The sequence below is a fragment of the Bos javanicus genome, chromosome 3 (genome assembly GCF_032452875.1).
Source record: "Bos javanicus breed banteng chromosome 3, ARS-OSU_banteng_1.0, whole genome shotgun sequence".
NCBI classification, from domain to species: Eukaryota; Metazoa; Chordata; class Mammalia; order Artiodactyla; family Bovidae; genus Bos; species Bos javanicus.
In genome coordinates, this window is record NC_083870.1 from 30,652,986 (window position 1) to 30,680,081 (window position 27,096).

Consider the following 27,096-nt stretch of genomic DNA (forward strand, 5'->3'; position numbering starts at 1 on the left):
TGTTAAATATCTAGAAATTTCTATTATATGGAAGAGAATGGACAATGCTTTCATTTATTCATGTGTGGGTTCAAGGAAGGTTTGATTGCATATCTTTTGTTTGTTTTAACCATTCCTTAAAGGACCTACTTTATTTAAAATTCCTTCACCTCTGGGGTGATTAACTCATCAAGATTTGCTTGAGAATTTTCCTAGTTTTAGCATTCTTTAAGTCCTGCACGCCAAGAAACCACTCCCTCAGTCCTCGGAAAATCAGGATGGTTGTTCTCTTTAGCTTCACAACACATGTGGGTGCTTTAAGGTTGTTTTTGGATGGTGGTGATAGGATCTAATGGGCTTGAGTCCTCTCTTGGGGAGAAAGATAGAAGTTGAGTTTCTGTTTTTCTGGGAGCACCTCAAGTGATGGAGAAACTTTTTCCTGAGGCCTCATTTCATTTTTATCACTTTTATACTTTTCTTTTGCATCCTGAACTAAAAATCTATCTCAAAGAAGCTTCCATTCACATTTCTTATCCTACCACATGACTACAAAATGGAATGAACTTAATTACTTACCCATGTGATGACACATTAAATATTTAAAGAAATCAATCATGCCCACCCCCAGTCTTTCCACCTTCAAAGAACACATCTCCTAACAACTCAACATTTCTTATATTATTTTACCATCATGATTACTCTCTTCCAAATACAGTTTGATCCTGTGCTTAGTTGTTCCATCTTATCTGACTCTTTCCAACTCTTTGGACTGTAGCCCACCAGGCTCCTCTGTCCATGGGATCATTCAAGTAAGAATACTGGAGTGGGTTGGTGGGTTCCATTTTCCTCTTCCAAAGGATCTTCCTGACCCAGGGATCAAACCCAAGTTTCCTCCGTCTCCTGCCTTACAGATGGATTCTTTATCTGTTGAGCCATCGGGGAAGCCCAATATTGTCATTTCTAGAAAGCTAATCAGCAGAGTATGTCACCTCCTTTGTCCAGAATCTATACTTCCTTTATTATTATTTTTTTTTTTTAGTAAAAAGTGAAAGATTTATTTGGTCTTATGCTTCCTTTAATTTAGCTTAATATCGTAGTATTTTTCTTGGCAGTTATTAACTTAGATTGAGTTCCTATCTACTCAAACTTTCAAGCATTTTTCTCATGTGCTTCTGCTACTCTGTATTGCTTATCTTGTACATGCGGTTATTTTTTTCTAGCTTGAAGTAAAGTACCTTACATTTAAGTCTGTTAAATTTTCAACTGCCCACCTCTGCCTGCTTTTCTAAAATCACCCATTTCCAGTTTTGTTTGACTTACAGGTTTGATGAGCATATTTTCATGTCAATAATTGAACTGTTAAAAGGACAAGGCCTTCACTGGGATCTTTCCTTATGTTTATATTAATCCACTAATTAGTCTTTAGTTACAATAATTCAACCATTTGAAATTAATCTAATTTATTAGTAACAATACATATTTACAACTTCACCCCATATAAAACCAATGTGGCAGGAGAGTGAAGTAACATAGAAAACACTCTTTGATGATGAAGTATTTACTGCTTCTGTCAAAACTGTGGAACTGCTTTCTAGAGCTCATGGTTTTTGACCAAGGAAGGCATTTCCCATCGTAATTCTCCACTTTATTTACTGGGGTTGGCACTAAGTTTTAGTTATTAAACAAGATCAAATCTTCTATCCAAGAACAAAGATTTGGCCTTATTAAAGATGTTCCAAAAATATATCACAGATTTCTTAGGTAAGTCCAAAAGAGGAGTTACAAATAGGCTTAGGAATACACACAGAGTCTTCCAAATGTATTCCTTTAAAGGAGAGGACACTTTTCAAAAGGGTAAGTTTCACTGTGTTTGTTAAGCCATCAAAGACAGTTTAACCTAGTAGTCAAATACATTAGCTTTGACCTGGTTCAATGCCCAGCTCTGCCACTTGCCAGCTGTTTGATTTGGGGCAAATATATCAATGCCTTAGCTTAGTGCCTGGCATCTAGTGAGAGCTATAAAAATGAAATTAACTACTATTTATTAAGCATTATTTTATGCTAGGCACTGCATGAAGTGCTTAACATGCTGTCTCATGTTTTTTTTCCAAACAATTATATGAAGTGGACACTTTTGTTATCCCTAGATCACAGGTGAGAAAAATTGAAATGGAAAGATTACGCAATTTGCTAAAGTTAAACATGGAAGATATATATATAGATATATATATAGATATAAGTCTCTCTGACTCCAGACCAGGATCCCAAACACAATTCTATCCTGCTAGTCCCTGAATATTGATAAAACCCTCACTAGGTCTTAAAACTTTAATAAGAGTATGAATAGGAAGGATACTGACCAGCAACCAGTCAGGCAGCTTCCAGGAGCCAAAAAGGTCCTCCAGGGCAAAGTTTTACTTTGATGATTCACCGGGGTGAGGTTCTGGCCCTCAGTCCTATAGGCTTAGAAATTCAATTTATTATAGATTGTGGATTTATCTCCCAGAGCATAACCAAGCTTCCAGAAACTGGTATTCAAAATCAGAGACCAGTTTATCCACAATGAAAGTTATGAATAAAAATAGAATAGCCAACGGCTAAAACATTTGTGTCCTGTAACCAGCACCTGAGAATCAGATTCTAAGGGCAGGCTGCTTGCTGAGCATGGAATTAGATATGAGGGTGTCTGTTTTATGTATGAATGTTCGATAGAACCAAACTCATCCAGCTCCAAAGCAGTAATTTACTTGCCTCTAGAACTGAATAGGCCAATATAACCTCTCACTCAAAAACGCTGGGATAAACACTACCAGCATTGGCTTCTTAGACCCTTCTCTTCCTGTTTTGTGTTTTTTTTTCCTTTGGTGGGAGGGGGGATGACCAATTCTTTCCTGATTTTAGGTTAATTTTTTTTTTTTCAGGTTACAGCATAATTCTTCTTTTACTAAGATTTTTATTTTTATATTTATTTATCTATGTATTTATGTATTGCTACACTGCATGACTTGCCAACCAGGGACTGAACTCATGCCCTGGGCAGTGAAAGCATGGTCCTAACCACTGGACTGCCAGGGAATTCCAAGTTTTTGAACAATAATTCGCTGGTCCATTACACATTGATTTGAAGGTTTATATCTAAAAAAGCCACTTTAGTTCCAGGTTCTTGCTGGGGAGTCCTCTCTCTGAGGTCCAGAAGTACTGACAGCAACAATAAAAGACAAGACCCCATCCCTCTGGTGAAAGCTGTTTTCTCCTTTCTGAAGATCTTGTTGGTTGGCTTTCTAGCTTCAGAAACAAGACAGTTTTGCTGTCCAAGGTTGAATGCCAAAGAATTGATGCTTTCGAATCATGGTGTTGGAGAAGACTCTTGAAAGTTCCCTGGACTGCAGGGAGATCAAACCAATCAATCCTAAAGGAAATCAACCCTGAATATTCATTGGAAGGACTGATGCTGAAGCTGAAAGGCCAATACTTTGGCTACCTTTGAAGAACTGACTCATTGGAAAAGACCCTGATGCTGGGCAAGATTGAAGGCAGGAGCAGAAGGGGATGAAAGAGGTTGAGATGGTTAGATAGCATCACTGGCCCAGTGGAGATGAATTTGAGCAATCTCTGGGAGACAGTGAACAACAGGGAAGCCTGGCGTGCTGCAGTCCATGGGGTCAAAAGGAGTCCAACAATAACTAAAAACTAAAAGATAACACTGTGTTCTGTAGCTAGTGAAGAGATAGACTGCTTGGAGGAAGATTTACATAGTTCTGCAGACTCCACTGGCTGTGCCAGCTCTGGGTGAGTCGGGTGCACACGGTGTTAAATGATTTGTTTTTTCTTGGCTCTTTGCTGTAGGTCCAGGCAGCTACATCAACAGTAGCCTTCCTACTCCCATGCAGAGCTTCCAGAATGCCTGGGAGTCTCCTGCTGAAAACAACATGGAATGCTCGGAACTAGTGAAGATAAGGCTGGAAGCTCTACTGGGTAGAGCAGTCAGCACTTAAAGAAGGCATGATCCAGCAATCCCACTACTGGGCATATACCCGGAGAAAACCATAACTGAAAAGGACACATGTACCCCATGCTCATTGCAGCACTATTTACAGTAGCTAGGACATGGAAGCAGCCTAGATGTCCATCAGTAGGTAACTGGATAAAGAAGCTGTGGTAGACATACACAGTGGACTATTACTCAGCCATAAAAAAGAAAGTATTTTAGTTTGTTCTAATGATGTGGATGAACGTAGAGCCTGTTATACAGAGTGAAGTCCGAAAGAGACAAACATCACACATTAATGCATATATATGGAATCTAGAAAGATGGTACTGAGGAACCTATTTGCAGGGCAGCCATGGAGACACAGAGGACAGACTCATGGACACAATGGGGGAAGGAGAGGGTGGGACGGATTGAGAGAGTAGTATGGAAACATTGACTTTACCATATGTACAATTAGATAGCCAGTGGGAGTTTACTGTATGATGCAGGGAGCTCAAATCTGTGCTCTGTGACAACACAGAGGGATGGCATGGGGTGGGAGGTGGGAGGGAGGCTCAAGGAGAGGACATGTGTATGTCTATGGCTGATTCATGTTGATGCATGGCAGAAACCAACACAATGCTGTAATTATCCTTCAATTAAAAATAAATTAATTAAAGACTTAAAGGAGGGAAGCTGCTCCCAGAACCTTTGGACCCAGGGTAACTGCAGAGTTTAAAGTCAAGTAATGGATACCTCAACCTACTCCAGTATTCTTGTCTGGAGAATTCCATGGATAGAGGAGCCTGGTGGGCTATAGTCCATAGGGTTGCAAAGAGTCAGACATGACTGAGTAACTAACACTTTCACATACAATGGATGCCTCACTACCAATGTGTCTACATGGCAGCTGTGAACAGCAGGTGACAGGGGAAAGGGGGCATGGACAAGTTCCTCTCCTCTCCTTCTGCAGGTGGGGACTTGACACATCTTCAGGGTACAGGGGAAAGGAAGGTGGTCCTGCCAGTGCAGTATTTTCCCAGCTCTAGACTACTGGGCTGCCACATTGGGAAGGTACAAGAGTGGGAACCCCTGACTTTCAAGGCCTACCATTCCAGTTCCGTTCTGCAGGATAGGGAGAATCCGGGTCTACCAGACCCTGAACTTCCAGTGCATAAACACAGGACATTGGATAGGCTCAATAATAGCCACAGCCTCTCCCTGGAGAGATCTCTAAATGGTGCTGAGAGAGGGGCAGGGTGAATCAGGAAGTCTACTGATTCTTTCCACTGAAGGCCAACCAGGGGACTAGACTGTTGGTCCACCCACTCCAAATATCATGATTTATCATACCAACTTTGGGCTTCCCAGGTGGTGCCATTAGTAAAGAACCCCCCTGCCAATGCAGGAGACACAGAAGACACAGGTTCAATCCCTGGATCAGGAAGATCCCCTGGAGAAGGAAATGGCAACTCACTCCGGTGTTCTTGCCTGGAGAATCGGTTGGACAGAGGAGCCTGGCGGGCTGTAGTCCACAGGGTGACAAAGAGTCAGACAGGACTGAAGCACGTTAGCACATGCACGCACCTTTCCCCAACAATCATACATTAAAATGAAGCTCCCACCAGTGTCCAGGGGTTAACTGAGTAGAAGACTTGGGCCCTTTATTACTCCAGATTCTTGCAAGGAGTTTGTTTTCTGAACATTCTTCTCTGTACACTCCCCTCTGTCTTAATTGGCCCTACCCATTGAGGTATATTCCAGATCTTTCTCCTGTATCTTTGGCTTGGCTCAAGCCTCTGAACCCTCCACAGAGGAGACTAAAAGCAGGGAGATGGCCAAAATAGGCAGTCAGGGAAGAGCACAGGCATTCCTATTGCATCTGCTCAGTCTCTTAGCAATCCTCGTGTCAGGGGACTACTCAAGTTTCCAGACTGAGCCCAGAGAGAGAGGGTCCCCTTCCTCACTCCCAGTGTGAGACACAGAGCAACGTTTCTCAGAGGCAGTCTTCTGAGTGCTGAAAGTCATAGATACTGGTGATGAATGTGGGTGTTCTCCAGCAGCTCCCTTCTGGACATAATTCCTCGGAGCTGTCCCCTGGCTCTGTTTGAGGCAGGGTCTGATTGGCTGTACTCGCAACATAACTCCTTGTCCTTTCTCTCATTATCATTGGTTCTCACAGCAGTTGTTGCTCCTGGTTGCCACAGGTAATACCTATTATTATTGTTGCTATTTTTAACACTCTTGAGAACCAACATTCAGGGCTGAAAGATTTCCACAAAGCCAGGCAGTAGTGACAGGCGACCACTTTGGCAAGGCTTGCTTAACTGATTGACTCACAAACATCTGTTAAGTATTGGCACGTGCAATGTGAATGTGTAGCTTGATGACGTGGAGGGAAACAAAGATGAAGGAGAAAACAAGATTCTCTCTTTCAGGGGGTTACATTCTAATGGAGGCCTTTTTTGTTATTGTTTAGTCACTGAGTCCCGTCTGACTCATTTGTGACCCCATGGACTGCAGCCTACCAGGCTCCTCTGTCCTCAGGATTTCCCAGGCAAGAACACTAGGGTGGGTAGCCATTCCCTTTTGCAGGGGATCTTCCCAACTCAGGGAACCTGCATCTCCTGCATTGGCAGGTGGATTCTTTACCACTGAACTACCAGGGAAGCCCGATGGAAACCTAGGTACATCTATAAATCACTGAAATATAAGGTGAGGACAGAACGGTAGATAACAGATGTATTCTTCAAATCTGGAAAAGTTGAAGGAGAGCATTTTCAACTATCAGGCCACCAGGCAGATGCCTGCTCATCTCCTGGGGTTGTCTAAGAAGTCAACACTAAGGTTAATAAAGTCAATTGTAACATGTTAAGCACCATAAAGTAAATATTTCATAATGCCCTATGCACCCAGAGCATGTGTATATAACAGGGGCTCAGTGTTTCATCATTTTCTTTTAAATGGATCTCTTTTAAATTAATGAAATGTGCTGACTACCCTTCACCTCCCTTTTATGAAAGGAAAAGAAAAATAGATGTAAGAAATAGAAGCTGTACTTCCCTGTTCCTCAGGGCAACTAACAAGAGAACAAACAGCGTTCAGTACCAAGAATAAAGTTGACTCATACTCTTAGGCTCTCTCTCCTTTTAGAGCGCATTGATTGAAGACTTGGAACATTCATTCTCTTAGGGAAACAGACGAAGTCGCCAAGGGAGAGAGGGTAAGGAGGGAATAGGGAAAATGAGGTGAAGGAACAGGAGGCAGTGGCTACTACACTGCCTTTGACAGTCTCTTCATCCCCACAGAAAAGGCTGTTCCAGGAAATTTATATTCTAGGCAGAGTGATAAGGATGGGTAGAAATCATATATATTCTGGCCCAACATCCTAGGGGAAGAAAGTAAGTCTTGTGACAATATGAGTATCTTTGTGGCCTGGTACCAGCCCAAGGGGCTTCCCAGGTGGCACAGTAGTAAAGAAACTGCCTGCCAATGCAGGAGACACAGGAGACACATCCCAGTCCCTCAGTTGGGAAGATCACCTGGGGGAGGAAATGGCAACCAGTCCAGTCTTCTTCCTGGAAAATCTCATAGACAGAAGAACCTGGTAGGCTACAGTTCATGGGGTTGCAAAGAGTTGGACACGAATGAGCACCTATGAGCATGTACCAGCCCAAGGTCCGCAGGTCTAGAAAACTTAAAAACAAAACCAACAAGAGTATAAAGTCTAATATAGAGAATTAGAAGTAAAGAGAGGAGGCGAACATTTCCCAAAGCAGGGTTTCCATGAGTGCCATTGAGTAACCTCAGGTCAAGAGATGAGAGCCTAAAATCCAGGAAGGGCCCAAGGTCCATGTATAGGACAAGGACATCATATGTCTTCCACAAGCACACCTCAAATAGTGGCATGAAGAAACATAGCACATAGACAGCTCTAACACTGGGATCCTGGCTTTCTAGATAAAGGAAGTAAAAAAGATGTTTTGTCCCCCAGTAAATTCATTTTTTTTCTGTATCATTGCCTTTGCTATCCTTTCTCCTATTCCTATCAGTTGTCTTTACACTATTTAAATATTCATGTTTGTTTTTGTAAAAACTACTTCAGGGCAGGGATAATGTGTACCTTTGCCTTTGATGGAAACTAGCTCAGTGCCTGTTCTTATTAGGTCACTAAGAAATGCTGCTTGATTTAATATTATAGGAGAATTAGACTTCAAGGGTCAACAGCTGCAAGGGCTGGCAATCCATAGAATTTCCATGAGGCAAAGCCACATTTGGCAATTACAAGGGCATACCAGTGAAGTGAAGAGAAGCGTCAGATTTTGCAATAGTTCTGAAAATAAGATAGATTTTCTGGAGTGGCTGTATTCTCAGAAAATTATGTGCTGAATGCCAAAAAGTAATCCAGTTTCTCATTTTTATAGAGATCATGCAAGATACAATCTCTGCCAGATTCAAATGGAAAAGGGTGACATTTATAAGTTTTCTTAGCACTATATAGCATTATGCTAGGTATTGCACACATAGAATATTTTAAAAAGTAAGATGTTATTACTGCCTTCAAGCTTAAAATCTTAACGTAGAGTCAGTGTGAATACACATAAACTAATCAATGTTTACACTGGAGAACGAAATGGCAACCCACTCCAGTACTCTTGCCTGGAAAATCCCATGGACGGAGAAGTCTGGTAGGCTACAGTCCATGGGGTCACAAACAGTCGGACACGACCGAGTGAGCTCACTTTCACTTTATAAATTAAACATTTTAGCACTGCTATTGGAAAATGTGTCCTAAGATGGAGGCCTTTAGATGAGCCTTGAAGACCCCCAATTTTTGTGGGTCTTTACTCCTCTGAGGCTTCACAAAGCTATTCTGTGGACATTTGAAATATAATAAAGTTTATTGCTTTAAACCCCACCCCACTCCACCTTACTCACACCTATTTATATTTTGAGATAGCATTTCATATACTTCGTGTAACAATGTGCTTAGCTCTTAACTTCTTAATGCTCTAGCCTTTGAGCTTGAATCTATAACCCTAACCTGCAGTTTAAGCTTCACTCAAGAATTCAGAACCTTCCTGCTAGAAGAGCAGGAGAAAACTTAGTCACTAGTTAAAGATTCAGTCTCAAAGGTAATCTAGTTTTAAAGAGGTTCCTGCCTTATACCTCTAATCCCCAGAACTAGATTTCTTGCTGGTAATTTCCCCTCCCATGAATAGAATTACAGTCCCCAAAACTATATTCTTTTCAATGGGATCTCTGTTTTCTATGATTTTTTTGGATGCCAACTTTGCACACCTGTTCTGTTCACATTGTCTAATGCTTGCTCAGATTAACACCCTGAATCTTAGATTCATTTTAGACTTTTACAATAAGTTAAAACTTTCTGCATGGTCCTTGGGGGCTGGCTTTGGCGACAGAGTCACAAAGAAGGCAGTAGTAGCTCAAAGGTCTCTCATTTCAAGTGTTTCTGGTTGCAAGGCAAGAAAAGCAAGTAAGAGGCTGCAGCTCCGTGACCGGCTCATAGTCATCAACTTGTTCATGTTCCAAACACTAGAATATATGATTTCTGCTTTAAGGTATGAGGCAAGAAAAGAGGTATTTTAGGGAAAAGGCTTAATACAGCATTAAGTGGATTAGATAGCAAGATGATCAAGATAGTATATACCTTAGCAAGATACTTATCAAGAAACTCCTTCTGGAAAAGGAAATGGCAACCCATTCCAGAATTCTTGCCTGGAGAATTCCATGGACAGAGGACCCTGGAAGGCTAGAGTCCATGGGATTGCAGAGTCGGACGTGACTGAGCAACAAACACTAGTATTTACATAGATCAAATGAGATAATGCAAGCAAAGTAAGCAGTACCATTTCTGGCACTCCACAACCATTAGTTCTTTTTCCTCTGCATATATATTTTACAGTTAAAGTATTTTTGTGTACATTAACCCCCCAAAACCTTCTGAATTAGGTGTTTCCCCAAAGAATAGTGACTCGACCTCCAAAGGAGCTCATCTGAAAAACCACAGGGCTGAGAGTCAGACTCAGGTCTTCAGACACCAAAGCCAGTTCCCTTTCCCCTACACTCCAGACTGTTCTTATTGCATTGTCCTAAATTTAAGATTGTGATGGCCTGGACTGGAATGTTAACGATGGGATGGCGATCAAAGACTGATGTGAGTTCCTGGGTAGCAGAGCTTTGTAAAAAAAAAAACAAACAACTTTCTCTCTTTCAAGATACATCTATTTTCACATTTTACCATTTCTAAAATTGAGACAATTGGTCTTTTTCAGTTTTTTTTACCTCTCAGCAGGAGGAAGAGGAGGAGGAGGCAGCATGTAGTTGCTATTGCCCGCTCATCCACAAACAGGATAACTAAAATCCATGGACATTTTAGTAAAAAAAAAAAAAACAATAAAACAAAAACAAAACCATTTAAGCACCATTTACACAAGAAATATGAATCCTAATTGTTGTCTGAAAACCTTCCCTTAACACCTTTTGGTAAGATCAAGAAAGCACCAGCATCAAAACTTGTAGATTGGATATCAGGAGCTTGGAAGAAAATTACAAAAAAAAATGGTGGAACCCTGCTTAAGGAACGCTGCAGAAGACAGACTCTGAATGTAAAGACTGAACTACTGTAACATTCATAGTTTCCCTTTTATTGATGCGCTAGTGTTTCTTGTTGTTCGGTCCCTAAGTTGTGTCCAACCATTTGTGACCCCCAAGGACTGCAGCACGCCAGGCTTCCCCGTCCTTCACTGTCTCCTGAAGTTTGCTCATCTTCATGTCCCTTGAGTCGGTGATGCAATCTAACCATCTCATCCATCCTCTGTCACCCCTTTCTCCTTTTGCCTTCAATCTTTCCCAGCATCAGGGTCTTTTCCAATGAGTCATCTCTTCGCATCAGATGGCCAAAGTATTGGAGTTTCAGCTTCCGCATCAGTCTTTTCAATGAATATTTGGGGTTGATTTCCTTTAGGATTGATTGGTTTGATCATGCAGTCCAAGTTACTTTCAAGGGTCTTCTCCAGCACCACAATTTGAAAGTATCAATTCTTCGGCACTCAGCCTTCTTTATGGTCCAACTCTCGTGCATCACAGCCTTGTCATGGCGAAGGGGCTTGCATAACTCAGTGAAGCTATCAGCCATGTGGTGCAGGGCACCCCAAGATGGACAAGTCATAGTGGAGAGTTCTGACAAAATGTGGCCCACTGGAAGAGGGAATGGCAAACCACTCCAGTGTTCTTGCCACGAGAACTCCATGAACAGTATGAAAAATGCACTAGTGTAATATATGATAAAAATACATGCTCAAATAAACTTAATAAGGTCTTTAATAAGGGCTGCATGAATAGAAAGCATTGCCCCATTGATTAACTTGTGGCATTCTTTTCTTTGTTGGCAGTATATAAAATAATAATGTGTCCTAAAATTGGTCGTGTCTTAAATTTGATGAGGATGGCCGTGTTATATTTGTATAAATGCTCCACAGTTTATAAAGTTAGCTCATTGTAGTCATCTTAATAACCTTGTGATATTAGGAGCAAAATATTAACATCAAGTTTTATCGATGGGAAAAACAAGGCAGATTAAATAACCTACTCAGCCAGCTATAGATCAGGATAAGGGCTTCAAATTCAGTCATCTAGAATAAACCTCGGAGAAGGCAATGGCACCCCACTCCAGTACTGTTGCCCAGAAAATCCCATGGATGGAGGAGCCTGGTGGGCTGCAGTCCATGGGGTCGCTAAGAGTCGGACTCGACTGAGCGACTTCACTTTCACGCATTGGAGAAGGAAATGGCAACCCACTCCAGTGTTCTTGCCTAGAGAATCCATGGACGGAGAAGCCTGGTGGGCTGTAGTCCATGGGGTCGCACAGAGTTGGACACGACTGAAGCGACTTAGCAGCAGCAGCAGCAGCAGAATAAGCCTAACACTCTTTTTTTCCCTCTAAGATTTCAAGACTCGTATTATTCTAAGAGTTACCGTTTAAAAAAAAAAAAGAGCATACCTGATGAGAATGAATGTAATAGTTCAGGATGAGTATTAAAAATGCCTCCCTTTTGGCAAGAGAAGTGATTGTCATGGCTGTAACAGTAATAAATCACTCTTACAGCCTAGAACTGTGTACTAGCACACAAAAGGTGTTGAATAAATAATAGAAGTTGTATCGCTCAGGGTAGTTAATGCTAGCTATCCTAGCAGTCAAACCCTGAATTCTTAATGGCTTAACCAGTAAAATTATATATCTCACACTTTGCCCTATATCTAGCCCAGGTTGGCAGGCAGTAAAGGGTGCATTGTTCTATTCCACACCTTCACTCGATTAACCAAGATGACTCAGGATCTACAATCTTTCAGCTGTACATGTAGAACATGTAACTCCTGAGGTCTCTGTGAGGGGGTGAAAGGGTCAGAGGAGGCACAGTGGTTTATAACTTCCTCAGCCTGAAAGTGACACAAGACTTCCTTAAGGATATGAGCCAGAAGACATCACTTGACCCTAACGTAGCTGAAGGAAGGCTGGGAAAAGCAGAGGAGCAAAGCAATATTTGGTGACTGCAGTCTATTCTACGATAGTCCTATCACTATTTCCTTGAGCACAAGAATGTTTTATTTACCGATATTCCCAAATATCTAGAATAGTATTTGGCTTATACTGTTCATGAATAATTACTGAATTAATAAATCACTGAATTAGTAAGTGGCATATCATGTTGGTTTTCCTTGTTTTGACTCTGAATCTACTCTGAAAAGTTTCTAGATAGAATTAGATACTCAAGTTCAGGTTAGTATTTCCAAAACACCTAGAGTCAACAAGCAGGTGTTTGGGTAAGAATTTATTTGAAGTTGGCAAACTCATTCTCAAAGTAATTATTAATAGATCACACGAAATCTTTTCTATAGGAGCTTAATGATTCTTTAAATTTACAAAAATATTAGGAAACAACACTCAATTCTAAAAGCCAGGTAGGCTTCTTGGTTTCACTTATAAATGAACACAGACTGCAATCTTCATAAAAATGATTGCTTAGGGAGTGCAAAATAATTCGCCCTGATGATACGAATTCAGATTTGGGTGATATGAAAAGGCGAGCAGCAGTCAGGTACGGGGAACTGAACAGTAAATAACAGTCCTTTCGGCTCGGATTCAACACCTAATCTTAGTATCACCTCCTGGTCAGGAAGGCAGAGAGTTCAACACTGATTTTCACAAAGGAACCTAAAAGTGATTATAAGAAGCGATTCATCATTCATCCAACAAATGTTCCAGTTCAGTTCAGTCCAGTTGCTCAGTCGTGTCCGACTCTTTGTGACCCCATGAATTACAGCGTGTTTATTAAGCACCAAATATGTGCAAAGCACAGTGCTTCATGGAGAGTCAGGTTCAAAAGACAGATAAGATTCCTACTCTAATGGAACTTAAAATCTAATAGGGAAGACAGACAGTGAACAATTATTAAGCATGACACAGGTTGTAAAAAGGGAAGAACCAGGTGCTACGGAGTGATAAACTGAGGGATTTCTTGCTTTTGAGCAGTAAGAAAGTAGGATTAGGGAAGCTCTCCTCAAGAAATTGAGGTTTCAACTTAAAGGATAAAGAGGATTTGGCGTCAGACAAGTGAGGGAAGAATTTCAGATGGAGGGAATACCTTGTCTTCACAACCATGCTAGGAAGTCACTCAGCATTAAATGCTTTATTATATAGCTTTATTATATAGTGGTAGGAGAAGGCAATGGCACCCCACTCCAGTACTTTTGCCTGGAAAATCCCATGGATGGAGGAGCCTGGTAGGCTGCAGGCCATGGGGTAGCTACAGTTGGACACAACTGAGCGACTTCTCTTTCACTTTCATGCATTGGAGAAGGAAATGGCAACCCACTCCAGTGTTCTTGCCTGGAGAATCCCAGGGACGGGGGAGCCTGGTGGGCTGCCGTCTATGGGGTCGCACAGAGTCGGACACGACTAAAGCGACTTAGCAGCAGGAGGAGAACAAAGCAATTTAAGCAATGTTCAAAGGACACTGTTATTAGGACTATAGGCTATGTTCCTTACCTTTCAGGGCAAGGCACATAATTGTCTCCCTTTCCTGATTCAAAACAGTGGCTGAGCCAGTCACTCTTATAATCCACTAGGCACATCAACCAGCCACAGACTAGACTGATTTAACAGATATGAATTTGCAGCTTCTTTCTTGCTATGCAGGATGAGAATGAGCCCTAAATGGTTTTCGTGCAGGAAGAGGGTGGGGTGTAGTCGTGGAGAGAGGAGCTTCATTGGTGAGAGCCAAGTGCTAAAAGCAGCTGCCTGTGACATTTCCGTCAGCAGGCCTCCCGCCTTCATTGTGTTATGAGACACACATCAGATGTTCTGGTTTATGATTTCAGCTTCAGAGAATACAACCCTTTGAGATCTAAGCTCATGTATCTCTCCCTGGCATGCCGCCTGTTCATTAACTGAACACTAAGGTCCATTTGAGGCTGACAACTAAATGCTGAGAACACTGGAACCCCTTTCTCCTACCTTCAAGGAGGTCTGGGGTCCTATGGAGTGGTTAAGTGTTAGGCCCAGGTGCCTACTTGCTGTACTTGCTAGAAAGTGACAAAGCACAGACTACCAAAAAGATTCTGTCCAGATGCCAGAACCATGTCAGATACAAAGTCACATACAGCTGCTGTCTTCTCCAGTTTGGATAAGCCAGAGGACAATGTATTCTCTCTCCTTTTGAAGACAGAGTAGAGACTAAACTCATGGAGGTCTCAGGTAAGCACCACATTATCCATTAGTAGACCAGACAGACCTACAGAGGGCCAAGACTTTGTCTTTTCATATTGTGTATACCTCCCCAGGTAAATTAAAGTAGAATGAATCTATTATTTATAGGGACGATAACAGAGGAAAGCCTTTATAGGCTTTGGCTTCTTTGATTCAACAGCAAGATCCTGATTTGACTGAGATGTCAGCAAATGAAATATGTTTGCATACTAACAATCTCCAAAAATTTAAAAGTTTCTGATATTCTGATCATTTAAAAATATATTACTTTAGAGATTTCCATGAAGTATTTGTGCTGAAAACTGTTACTTGTTTCCAAAAATGCTGGGTCAGATAGTCATTCAGATTACTTCCCCAAATTACCTCATGCAGATATGAAGACCAACGTAAAATCAATGCCAAATTGTTTTCTTTATAAAGAACAAGATTAAAAAAAAAAAACGAACAAGATTACATAATGATGACAATAATCTGTTCTCATCTAAATGACAGCAGTCTCTGAGCACCAAGGCTGCTTGCTCTACCTTTGGGAAGCCACATTTAAATGATTTTGTGTCAGAAATCTTTTCATAACCAGATATTAGACCCAATTTGAAGCGACTTGAATGATGGATTTGCTTTGAAAGGAGTGGGATAAAGTGAGCAGTGAGGTTATATCAGGGCTTCTTAGACCATGCTGTTACCTTTTATAATCAGTCTGTGATCTTGAGGAAGGTAGCTGGGTAAAAAGGGAGGATATAAGAGATAGTTAAATCAGTATCATGAAGTTGTATTTATCGATTTTACTTCAAATGAACTATTCTGAAGATAAGTACAGTATATGAGTAATTCTGGGGGGTGAGGGGAGGGAAGTGACAATTCAAAAATATGAAGAAAACAATTAAAAAATAATATGTTACCATGTTTTTAAGATATAGCAAAATCCTAAAATTTTTCCATCTCTTTTCTCAGACTTAAAAGAACACGGTTGCCAACTATTCAGTTCAGTTAAGTTCAGTAGCTCAGTCATGTCCAGCTCTTTGCGACCCCATGAATCGCAGCACACCAGGCCTCCCCATCTATCACCAACTCCCGGAATTTACCCAAACTCATGTCCATCAAGTCGGTGATGCCATCCAGCCATCTCATCCTCTGTCATCCCCTTCTCCTCCTGCCACCAATCTCTCCCACCATCAGGGTCTTTTCCAGTGAGTCAGTTCTTCCCATCAGGTGGCCAAAGTAGTGGAGTTTCAGCTGTAGCATCCGTCCTTCCAATGAATATTCAGGACTGATCTCCTTTAGAATGGACTGGTTGGATCTCCTTGCAGTCCAAGGGACTCTCAAGAGTCTTCTCCAACACCACAGTTCAAAAGCATCAATTTTTTGGCACTCAGCCTTCTTCACAGTCCAACTCTCACATCCATACATGACCACTGGAAAAACCATAGCCTTGACTAGACGGACCTTTGTTGGCAAAGTAATGTCTCTGCTTTTGAATATGCTATCTAGGTTGGTCATAACTTTTCTTCCAAGGAGTAAGCGTCTTTTAATTTCATGGCTGCAATCACCATCTGCAGTGATTTTGGAGCCCCCCAAAATAAAGTCAGCCACTGTTTCCACTGTTTCCCCATCTATTTGCCATGAAGTGATGGAACCGGATGCCACGATCTTAGTTTTCTGAATGTTGAGCTTTAAGCCAACATTTTTACTCTCCTCTTTCACTTTCATCAAGAGGCTTTTTAGTTCCTCTTCACTTTCTGCCATTATGCAATAAGTAGAAAGGAAGAAAGATGAGATAAAATTCTAGGAATTAGAAAATCCAGTTATTGTTTGGATTTGAAATACTATCTGTGTACCCTAGGATAACTTCGGGCTTCATTTTTTCATCTATGAAATAAAAGGAATTGGGTTATTTCTAACTCATCCTCCAGTTTGAATAGTGCATGATTTGATCTGACAGGAAAACTCTCCCACTTTGTCATCCTTGTTTACTCAATCTCAAATTAAAAAAAAAAGTCACTTACCACAGATTCTTAAAACAAAATAGCTCTCTCTATATAGAATGTATTCCTTTTTTCACTAGTCATGACATGACTTAAATAAATGCCACCCTATTATCCCATCACTGAGGAAAAGGTTTTCTTAACATTTTGAGTTATAATTTTCTAACATTACTTTTGTGCCCATACTTTTACACATATTTACTTAAAAAGATAACCGTGATAGCTTTGTACTTAGTGTTTTGAAAACTGCATTCCTTAATAATATATCATAAATATTTTCCATATTTTTCTAAAGCATGAATGTTTTTCATGGCCGCATTTGTAATCCATCATCTAGAAAAACCACAGTTTAACTCATCTATTCAACATCTAGGTTATTTATAGTCTTTATTATAAATTACACCGTACTGAACAAATTTGTACAAGAAAACCTGATTATTTCCTAAAGATAAATTCTCATAACTAGAATTACTCCTACTAGCAATGTATGAGAGTGCTGGTTTCCAGTTCCCTTTGAGAGTTATAAAATTAGTTATAAATTAAATACATCTTTGCCAATATGCCTTGTGAAAAGCTCTTTATTAAAGACCTGGATTTTATAATTTAGAGAAATCCTTGTCGATATCCATATCTGGTTATTATTCAATACTTCTCTGTATTTTTCTGTGGTCATTTGCATTTCTCTTTTTCAGTTAAATATCTACTCCAGTCTTTTGCCCATTTTCCCACTCACCACTTTTCTTTTTGAGATGTTCTCAAATGCCTCATTGTTTTTGATGGGGTAGATTTTAGAAGGTGCCCTGCAGATTCAGGTTTTTTAAATTTATTTATTTTTTATTGAAATATAGTTGATTTACAATGTTTTAGTTTCAGGTGTACAGCAACATGATTCAGTTATATATATATATGTCTATATGTATACTTTTTCAGATTCTTTTCCATTATAGGTTATTACAAGATACTGAACACAGTTTCCTGAGCTACACAGTAGGTTCTTGTTGCTTATCTATCTTATATATATATATTAGTATGTTTCTGTTAATCCCCAAATCCTAATTTATCCCTTCCTGCCCTCCTTCCCTTTTGGTAACCGTAAAATTGTTTTCTATGTCTGTGACTCTATTTCTGTTTTACAAATAAGCTCATTTGTATCATTTTTCAGATTTCACATATAAATGATATCATGATACTTGTCACAACCTATAGCATAATGACTTGATTTACATGCACCATAAAATGATTATCCCAATAAATTTAGTGAGCATACATCATATTATATAAACACAAAATTAAAGAAATAGGAAAAAAATGATTTCTTTGTGACGAAACTCTTAGGATTACTCTCATAAGAACTTTCATATATAAATAAAGCAGTGTTAATTATATTTACCATTTTGTACATTACATCCCTAGTACTTACTTATAATTGGAAGTTTGTTCCTTTTGACTGTCTTCATCTAACTGCCTCTTCTCCAAACACCCTGCTTCTGGTAACCGTAAACCTGATCTCTTTTTCTATGAGTTTGTTTTTGAAGTATAATTGACCTACAACACTATCTTAGTTCCTGTTCTACCACATAGTGATTCAATATTTCTGTACATTTCAAAATAGTCACATGATAAATCTAGTTATTACCTGTCATCATATACAAATACTACATTATTATTGACAATATTTCCCACTCTGTACATTTCATCTCCATGACTCATTTTATTTTGCAATTGGAAGTTGGTACCTCTTAATCTCCCTCATCTACTTCTCTCTTCCCCACTGGGAACCACATATTTGTTCTCTAAATTTATGTCTCTATTTCTGTTATGTTTATTTTTTTAAGTTCCACATATAAAAGAAATCATACAGTATCTGTCTTTTTCTGATTTGTTTTACTTGGCATAAGACCCTCTAGGTTTATCTATGTTGTCACAAATGGCGTTATTTCATTCTTCTTTATGACTGGGTAATATTCCATTGTATGTATACCATAAGACTCAGTTGTTTTTGAAGATCAAAAATCGCCAAAATTATGGTCCCAGACCAAAGCTTCAATTAATGTTCTTTTACAGTTTTCCTTTTATCTATCCACAAATAATTTTATAATTATGTTTCACTTTTTAAATCCCAAAGCTACCAGTAAATCATTTCAAGACCCTATCCTGAAGCACCTTTTCCATTAATATTTTAATAATGAAATACTCTTAATGAGACATTAAGACTTCATTAATTTTTTGCATTGAACAATAATAAATTTTAAACATTGGTAAGTGAATCTTGGATGAACTAGAAGAATACACATTGCAGGTATTCATTTTTAAATGTACAGCGTCCTAGACTAGATCAAAATTATGATGGCAGAACAGAAATATTACATTCAGGTATCTGACAATTTGACTCATATTATGTGAGTGGATTGGCTAGGTAAATAGAAACATAAACACCTTGGAAGCGGCTGCCATCTAGCCATTTCATTAGAACTTTTTGAAAGACAAAACTAAAGGCTTTCAGTGGTCCTGACAAATGTGATGCTCTCTTGGACGCCTCAGAAAAAACACTAAGCTAGAAACAATGGAAACCCACAGAACCCCCTTACTGGACTCTGACTTACTGGCTGAGCAGGTTATTGTTGATAGTTTATCATTCTAAAGAACTACCTGTAACACCATGTACAGAATCACAAAGCACATCTTTACATAGTTTATTGCCCTTTTACCTTTTTCTGAGCCTATATAGGTTCTTTCCTCAGCATGCTGCTGCTGCTAAGTCGCTTCAGTCGTGTCCGGCTCTGTGTGACCCCATAGACGGTAGCCTAACAGGCTCCTCCGTCCCTGGGATTCTCCAGGCGAGAATACTGGAGTGGGTTACCATTTCCTTCTCCAATCCATGAAAATGAAAAGTGAAAGTGAAGTCACTCAGTCATGCCCGACTCTTAGCGACCCCATGGACTGCAGCCTACCAGGCTTCTCCATCCATGGGATTTTCCAGGCAAGAGTACTGGAGTGGGTTGCCATTGCCTTCTCCATTTCCTGAACATATATCTACTCTTATTCTCTTTCCTCTTAATTTTTTTGGTTGTTGTTTCACGTGTATATTTATAATTTATTTTTTAGAAAAGGTAGACATTTGATTCTGTAATAAACAGCACCCTGTTGACTTAAGGAAATCATTTCAAAGTCTTTTCTAGAGTGTCGGTTCTTAGTTGTGGCATGTGGGATCTTGCATTGTGATACATGGACTCTCTAGTAGTTGTGGAGCGAGGGCTCGGCTGCTCTGCGGCATGTGGGATCTCATTTCCCAGACTAGCGATAGAATCCATGTCTTGCATTGCAAGGTAGTTTCTTAACCACTGGAACACCAGGAAGTCATTTCTACTTCCTTATCTTTTTACTATAACTTTAATATTGAAATGTGTTGGTCATAATATTGAAATGAATTTAATGTGCCCAAAGAACAATATACCTTATAAATTAGAAATTGTTAAATGAAAAAAGGAGAAATGCAGAATAGTATATTACATTATGCTACCATAATATGCATATATAAAAAAAACTATGGGACTTCCCTAGTAGGAAGTCAATAAATATGGAATGAATAAATGGATGAATTAAGTACAATGAATGTCTTAAACACGCACTTGGATTACTAAAGCTTTGTGGAATCCATAAGTATAGCAGTGGTATTGCTAAAATGAATGTGCCTAAATGGTAGCAAACTTTCTGTAAATGTCTTCAGAAACAACAGAAGTGTGGAACAGCTAGAAAAAGTGCGTTGGTTAATAGAAGAACAACATTTTTATAATTGGTTCTAGGCTAGTGCTTTAAACATTTCTAAGTAAACAAAGCTAGAGTATCTTTCATCCGCCTAAATCTATGAAATTACTACTCATTGGAAAAAACACTTCTTGTGATCTAGAAGAAGATACATTAACTCTACTATTAAAAAGTCAGAAAAAATAAAATAAAATAAATAAAAAGTCAGGTCCCAAGCTTATCTAATGGCAGTTTTATCAAACTTCCTGTCACTGCTAAATGGTGAAATGTCATAACTGCATGAAAACTAAATGGCTTTTTAAGAAGAAAAACAAAGACTGAATTGAAGGAAAAAACTATTGTCATTTTGCTAGATTCTAAATTGAACCAACCCATTAATCTTTATTACATTATAAGTGATAGGGAACTTTCATGTATATAAATATATCAGTTCAGTTCAGTTCAGTTGCTCAGTCGTGTCCGACTCTTTGAGATCCCATGAATCACAGCACGCCAGGCCTCCCTGTCCATCACCAACTCCAGGAGTTCACGCAAACTCATGTCCATCGAGTCAGTGATGCCATCCAGCCATCTCATCCTCTGTCGTGCCCTTCTCCTCCTTCCCCCAATCTCTCCCAGCATCAGAGTCTTTTCCAATGAGTCAACTCTTCACATGAGGTGGCCAAAATATTGGAGTTTCAGCTTCAGCATCAGTCCTTCCAATGAACACCCAGTACTGATCTCCTTTAGGATGGACTGGTTGGATCTCCTTGCAGTCCAAGGGACTCTTCAAGAGTCTTCTCCAACACCACAGTTCAAAAGCATCAATTCTTTGGTGCTCAGCTTTCTTCACAGTCCAACTCTCACATCCATACATGACCACTGGAAAAAACCTAGCCTTGACTAGACGGACCTTTGTTGGCAAAGTAATGTCTCTGATTTTTAATATGCTATCTAGGTTGGTCATAACTTTCCTTCCAAGGAGTAAGCGTCTTTTAATTTCATGGCTGCAATCACCATCTGTAGTGATTTTGGAGCTCAAAAAAATAAAGTCTGACACTGTTTCCACTGTTTCCCATCTATTTCCCATGAAGTGATGAGACCAGATGCCATGAATGGAATTCCAGTTGAGCTATTTCAAATCCAAAAGATGATGCTGTGAAAGTGCTACATTCAAATGCCAGCAAATTCGGAAAACTCAGCAGTGGCCACAAGACTGGAAAAAGTCAGTTTTCATTCCAATCCCAAAGAAAGGCAATGCCAAAGAATGCTCAAACTACCACACAATTGCACTCATCTCACATGCTAGTAAAGTAATGCTCAAAATTCTCCAAGCCAGGCTTCAGCAATATGTGAACCATGAACTTCCAGATGTTCAAGCTGGTTTTAGAAAAGGCAGAGGAACCAGAGATCATATTGCCAACATCCACTGGATCATGGAAAAAGCTAGCGAGTTCCAGAAAAACATGTATTTCTGCTTTATTGACTATGCCAAAGCCTTTGACTGTGTGGATCACAATAAACTGTGGAAAATTCTGAAACAGATGGGAATACCAGACCACCTGACCTGCCTCTTGAGAAACCTATATGCAGGTCAGGAAGCAACAGTTAGAACTGGACATGAAACAACAGACTGGTTCCAAATAGGAAAAGGAGTACGTCAAGGCTGTATAGTGTCATCCTGCTTATTTAACTTATATGCAGAGTACATCATGCAAAATGCTGGGCTGGAAGCAGAAGCTGGAATCAAGATTGCCGGGAGAAATATCAATATCAATATATATATATATCTTATGAGCCAGAGCTATTGAGCCTGTGTTCTAGAGCCAGTAAAGCCTCTGCCTATAATGAGGGGACTCGGGTTTGATCCCTGGGTCAGGAAGATCCCCTGGAGAAGGAAATGACAATTCACTCCAGTACTCTTGGCTGGAAAATTCCATGGGCTACAATCCATGGGGTCGCCAAGAGTCGGACATAACTGAGTGACGTCACTTTCACTTTGTCATATATATATGGCATATATTTATTGTCCTGGCCAATATTTTTCTGAAAAATTATGCAAGGTATAGCAAGCAAAATTCTAATCAACATTTTCATAGTATCTCTTACTACTTCAGTGAAGCTAATCAAGGATTTATACCAAATACAAAGTTACTTAAGGCTCTGTTTTTTGCTTTATACAAGATAACCAACTGTATTGTGATATCACTCAGTCATGTCCAACTCTTTTGACCCCATGGGCTGTAGCCCACCAAGCCCCTCTGCCCATGGGATTTCCCAGACAGGAATACTGGAGTGGGTAATCATTTCTTTCTCCAGGGGATCTTCCCAACCCATGGATCAAATCCAGGTCTCCTGTATTGCAGGCAGATTCTTTATCATCTGAGCCACCTGGGAAGCCCAGTTGCATACTCAGGTCAAGTCTTGAGGGCAAGCATGGATCTAAAAAGTGACATCTTATTGGAGTCAAAATAATAAAGAGAAGACACTGGAATTCTAGTTATTCTTGTTGAGGGAGTGAAGGCTGAATTGTGGAATTAATGGCAGCACAAATTTTTAAAGCATTTTACCAGAAAAATAAAGTAAGACTCCTATGTATCAACCTTTAAGTTGTGAACTTTCACAGATGTGAACCTGTCCAAAATGTTCACATGTCCAAAATGATGCAAATTAGCTCACGTGTCTGGCTTACACGGTCATTGCCACATGTGGACATCCCCGACAAGTGGTGTGCTTTTGTGTACTCTGCCGTATAGTATTGCATAGAGTACAACAGTACAGTATTGCAGTATCTTTTGGGCTTCCCAGGTGGAGCAAGTGGTAAATAACCCGCCTGCCAATGCAAGAGACATAAGGGATGCAGGTTTGATGCTCAAGTTGGGAAGATCCCCTGGAGGAGGGCATGGCAACTCACTCCAGTATTCTTGCCTAGAGAATCCCAGTGGACAGAGGAGCCTGGTGGGCCACAGTCCATAGGGTTGCAAAGAATCAGAAACAACTGAAGTGACTTAATACACATGCACAGTATCTTTATTTCAAGCCCAGGATGTTTGGAAGCAAGCATAAAAGCAGCAGGGATATAGCTGATACTACTGTACTTTTCAAGGTACTGTATTGTAAGATTTTAAAATGTTTTATTTTTTGAGTTTGCCTTTTATGTATTATTTGTGTGGAAAGTATTATAAATGCATTACAATACAGCACTATATAGTTGATTGCATTAGTTGAAGACCTAGGCTAACAAACTGGATTTACAAACTCGCTCTCAATATGCTTACAACAGTACCTGGCACAGAGGCTGTGTTGTATAAATGTTAGCTGCTATTTACCATCTGACACCACTCTGAAATATCAACCAATTTGTATTAGCCATATACATATAGGTTTATATAAAGCAATCTGTATGATACCAAGAGAAGAAATAGTCCCTGTTGTAAGAAGTTTATAGAGATACACTATGAAGGAGAAAAGAAAATTAAATTGTTTAAGAAAAAATAATTTCTTTGAGGTAATGTCCTTTGCCAGTTCAGCTTGAGTTCTGCATCAAAGGTTGAGAAAAGTTCATAGCCTGTTCTTTCCCGAACAAGCTTAAAACAGAGATTACTGATATTTAAAATAAACAGAAATAAATTATACAGTAATAATGTATTGCTTTTTGACAATTCTCATGTCATAAAACTTAACTGAATCAGAACTCCATATATAATTTGAATATAAGAATAAAAAATTCACTTTTGGGGGTCTTCCCAGCCCAAGATTGAACTCATATCTCTTGCACTGGCAGGCGGATTCCTTACTACTGAGCCACAAGGGAAACCACAGGCTTTCTTAATCTACCTTAAAACATAACCTTTCATTCCCCCCCCTCAGCTTTGAAACTTAATTTGCTTTGCTGACCTGAGGAAAAGCTTTCTATATTAAAAAAATGTATAAGTTACATCACAAAATGTTCATGTGGCTAATACTCTCAAGATATTTCCTGAATCCTGTGACTTTTGCATTCTTAATCACAGACAACACATTAGAAGTTTGGAATGCCTGAATTTTAAAGTACAAAGACTGCATGCATTTTTGTTTGAAATCCTTAAAATTTCAGGAGAGCCACTTACAGCCTAGAAGAGTCCTTCCGTTGGATAGGCAAAGCCTACAAGTACGTAATGTTTTAAAGAGAGAGCAGAGATCTAAGTCTTCTTGAGGAGGGAGAGCAAGATACGGAACTTAATTATCAGGTCAAAGCTTTTTCCAACATAATCATGTGCCCCTGGGAAGAAAATAGGAAACGAAACATTACACTTAATTTGGATTTGGAGGTGGCCTTCCTAAGCAATTTATTAAAGTGTAAACAATAATTATGTAGAAAGAACCTGGTGAATAAACATAATTATGAGACTTATTAATTCACATTAATTAGTGGGGCAGCTAAACTGGATTACATAGAGGTTTGAGTTATATAATAGAAATATTAAAACTACTCCCTTGTTAGTCTATCTGCTTTTCTTTCATCTCCATGTTATTCTGTATACAGCTCACCTGCTACATGGAGGAAACGCTTTCCATGAAGAAACAGCATGTACAATGGCTAAGGCTCAGGGTTGGGACTATACAATAGCCATCTATTCCCTTCCTGCCTCTTATCTTCCTCATCCCCATCCCTCCCTATGACCTCAAAACTTTAGATAAATGAAATAGTCCAGCACTTAAGAGCTGGACTCTATGAATTAGCTATGAATTAGACTAAGGTTTACATCAGAGCCTTACAGTAATTATAAGTGAAAAATTACTCACTTTCTGACTAAGCATAAGAATAGCTTAATAACATACATGTAAGTTTGGGGGAATGGGATGAGATTTTCCTAGATTATTGGTGGAAGATCTTGGTTACCTTACCTCACTTAACCCACCAGATTCCATAAGTGAGCCTGGTAATCAACATAGCCTGCATTTTATATTCCCATGTTATGGCTAAAGCATATTTGGGCTGTTTCATGCATATGTCTCACCTGGGCTGGTCAATGAAATGACTAGCAAACCAGAGGGGATTCATATGAAGTTGGAAGGCGCCAAGATTAATTTATCTTTTCATTGGAAACAGGAGCAAAAAACTCATTATTGTAATTTCTTCAGATCCTGGTTCCTGGTGATGTGGTTATGGCAAGCATCCCTGAGACAAAACAATGACTGAGTGGTGGAAAAACAACAAAACAGCTGCAGTGGAATGGTATACTCTGAGCTTGGTAAGAGTTAGTATACTTCTGGTTTGGGGACACTTGGTAGACCAGCTATCCTGGAGGTAGGCATCATGGAACAGAGGATATTCCACTACAAGATATTCCAGTTCCTTTTTTGCTACTAGATTAGAAGTGGTAAACAGTAAGAGGCATTATGTATATGGAGCCTTAAAGGGGGCTCTCCAAAAGCAAGATAAAATTAAAATCCTCAGTCTGAGACCATGAGTTTGAGACACTAGGGAGAAAATAACTCATCTTTAAGCAGTTGGTTTGGACTACAGGGCTGAAGGCTGTCCACTGCAAAGAATGAAGCAGACCATTTCAGTTACTGTGGCCATGGTGACCAAAATGGAACCATGGACCTGGGATAGGAGAAAACTGTGGGTGAAGTTATAAGGCAATCCACAGGGTCTCTTAAACTTGAATCCTGATCTGCCAAAGATCATAATGGAAGGAGATTCTCCTCATAGGGAGGGGACTGTCAAACCTTTGTCACGAAAACTTTTGTTCTAAGATTTTCCTTGAAGATCTTTCTTAAATCATCACTGACACCATGGGGAGGACCTTGGGGCATGGAAGGAGCACTCCCCCTTTTGCCTGCTTCTTAAATACTTCAGTAGAGACCAGGCTGGAGCAGACTAGCCTGCTGCAATATTTGTTTGCCCTATTCCCCATCTGCCTACCCATTACTCACTTTCTAACCGCACCCCCCCACCCCCCCCATAATTTTGTTTTCCACTTATTATTAAAAAGTCTGGAATTTAAAGAGTTCTATTTTCTTTGAATTACTGAATAATGTTATGTAGAAATCTCAGGTAAACTTGTACTGTTAGTGCTATATGGGTAAATGTTTCATTTGAAAAACATGAACTCAGATGTCTAGATGGGTATGAACTCTTTCTCCATGCTGCTCACTGTTCTTCACTATCTTGGTGGTGGCGGTGGTGGTTTAGCTACTTCATTTGTGTCCAACTCTTGAGACCCCATGGACTGTAGCCTGCCAGGCTCCTCTGTCCATGGGATTTCCCAGGCAAGAATACTGGAGTGGGTTGCCATTTCCCTCGCCAGGGAATCTTCCCAACCTAAGGATGGAAACCGGGTCCCCTGCATTGCAGGCAGTCTTCACCAAATGAGTTACCCAGGAAAGTCTTTACTATCTTACAGTGAGCTGATTACCTTTTCTTAGTTCTTGAGGGCTTTTTGATTTGAATCCTTGATTTAGATGAAACATGACTGAAGTTCAAGGGTAAGTACAGTGATGTTTCAATAAGCAGACTAACAAAACATAAATATTTACCTTCATTTTGGGGTCTCCAGGAAATCCTCTTTGCCTGATTAATATTAGGAAACTCTGTGGCAGAGGCCATTTCCCCAGCATCAGTGAGGGGGATCCTCAACATTTCT

At 39.8% G+C, this 27,096-nt stretch overlaps 1 long non-coding RNA gene across 2 annotated transcripts in view; it reads right to left on the bottom strand.

Annotated features, from left to right (window-relative positions):
- LOC133244101 (uncharacterized) overlaps positions 1-27,096 on the bottom strand; it is a 62,305-nt gene that overhangs the window by 31,420 nt on the left and 3,789 nt on the right. For both annotated transcript variants that reach the window (XR_009735306.1, XR_009735305.1), the window contains 2 exons: positions 25,465-25,625; positions 24,574-24,725 (listed from right to left, as the gene is read on the bottom strand). This is a non-coding gene — a long non-coding RNA (uncharacterized LOC133244101). The remainder of the gene's footprint in view (positions 1-24,573; positions 24,726-25,464; positions 25,626-27,096) is intronic.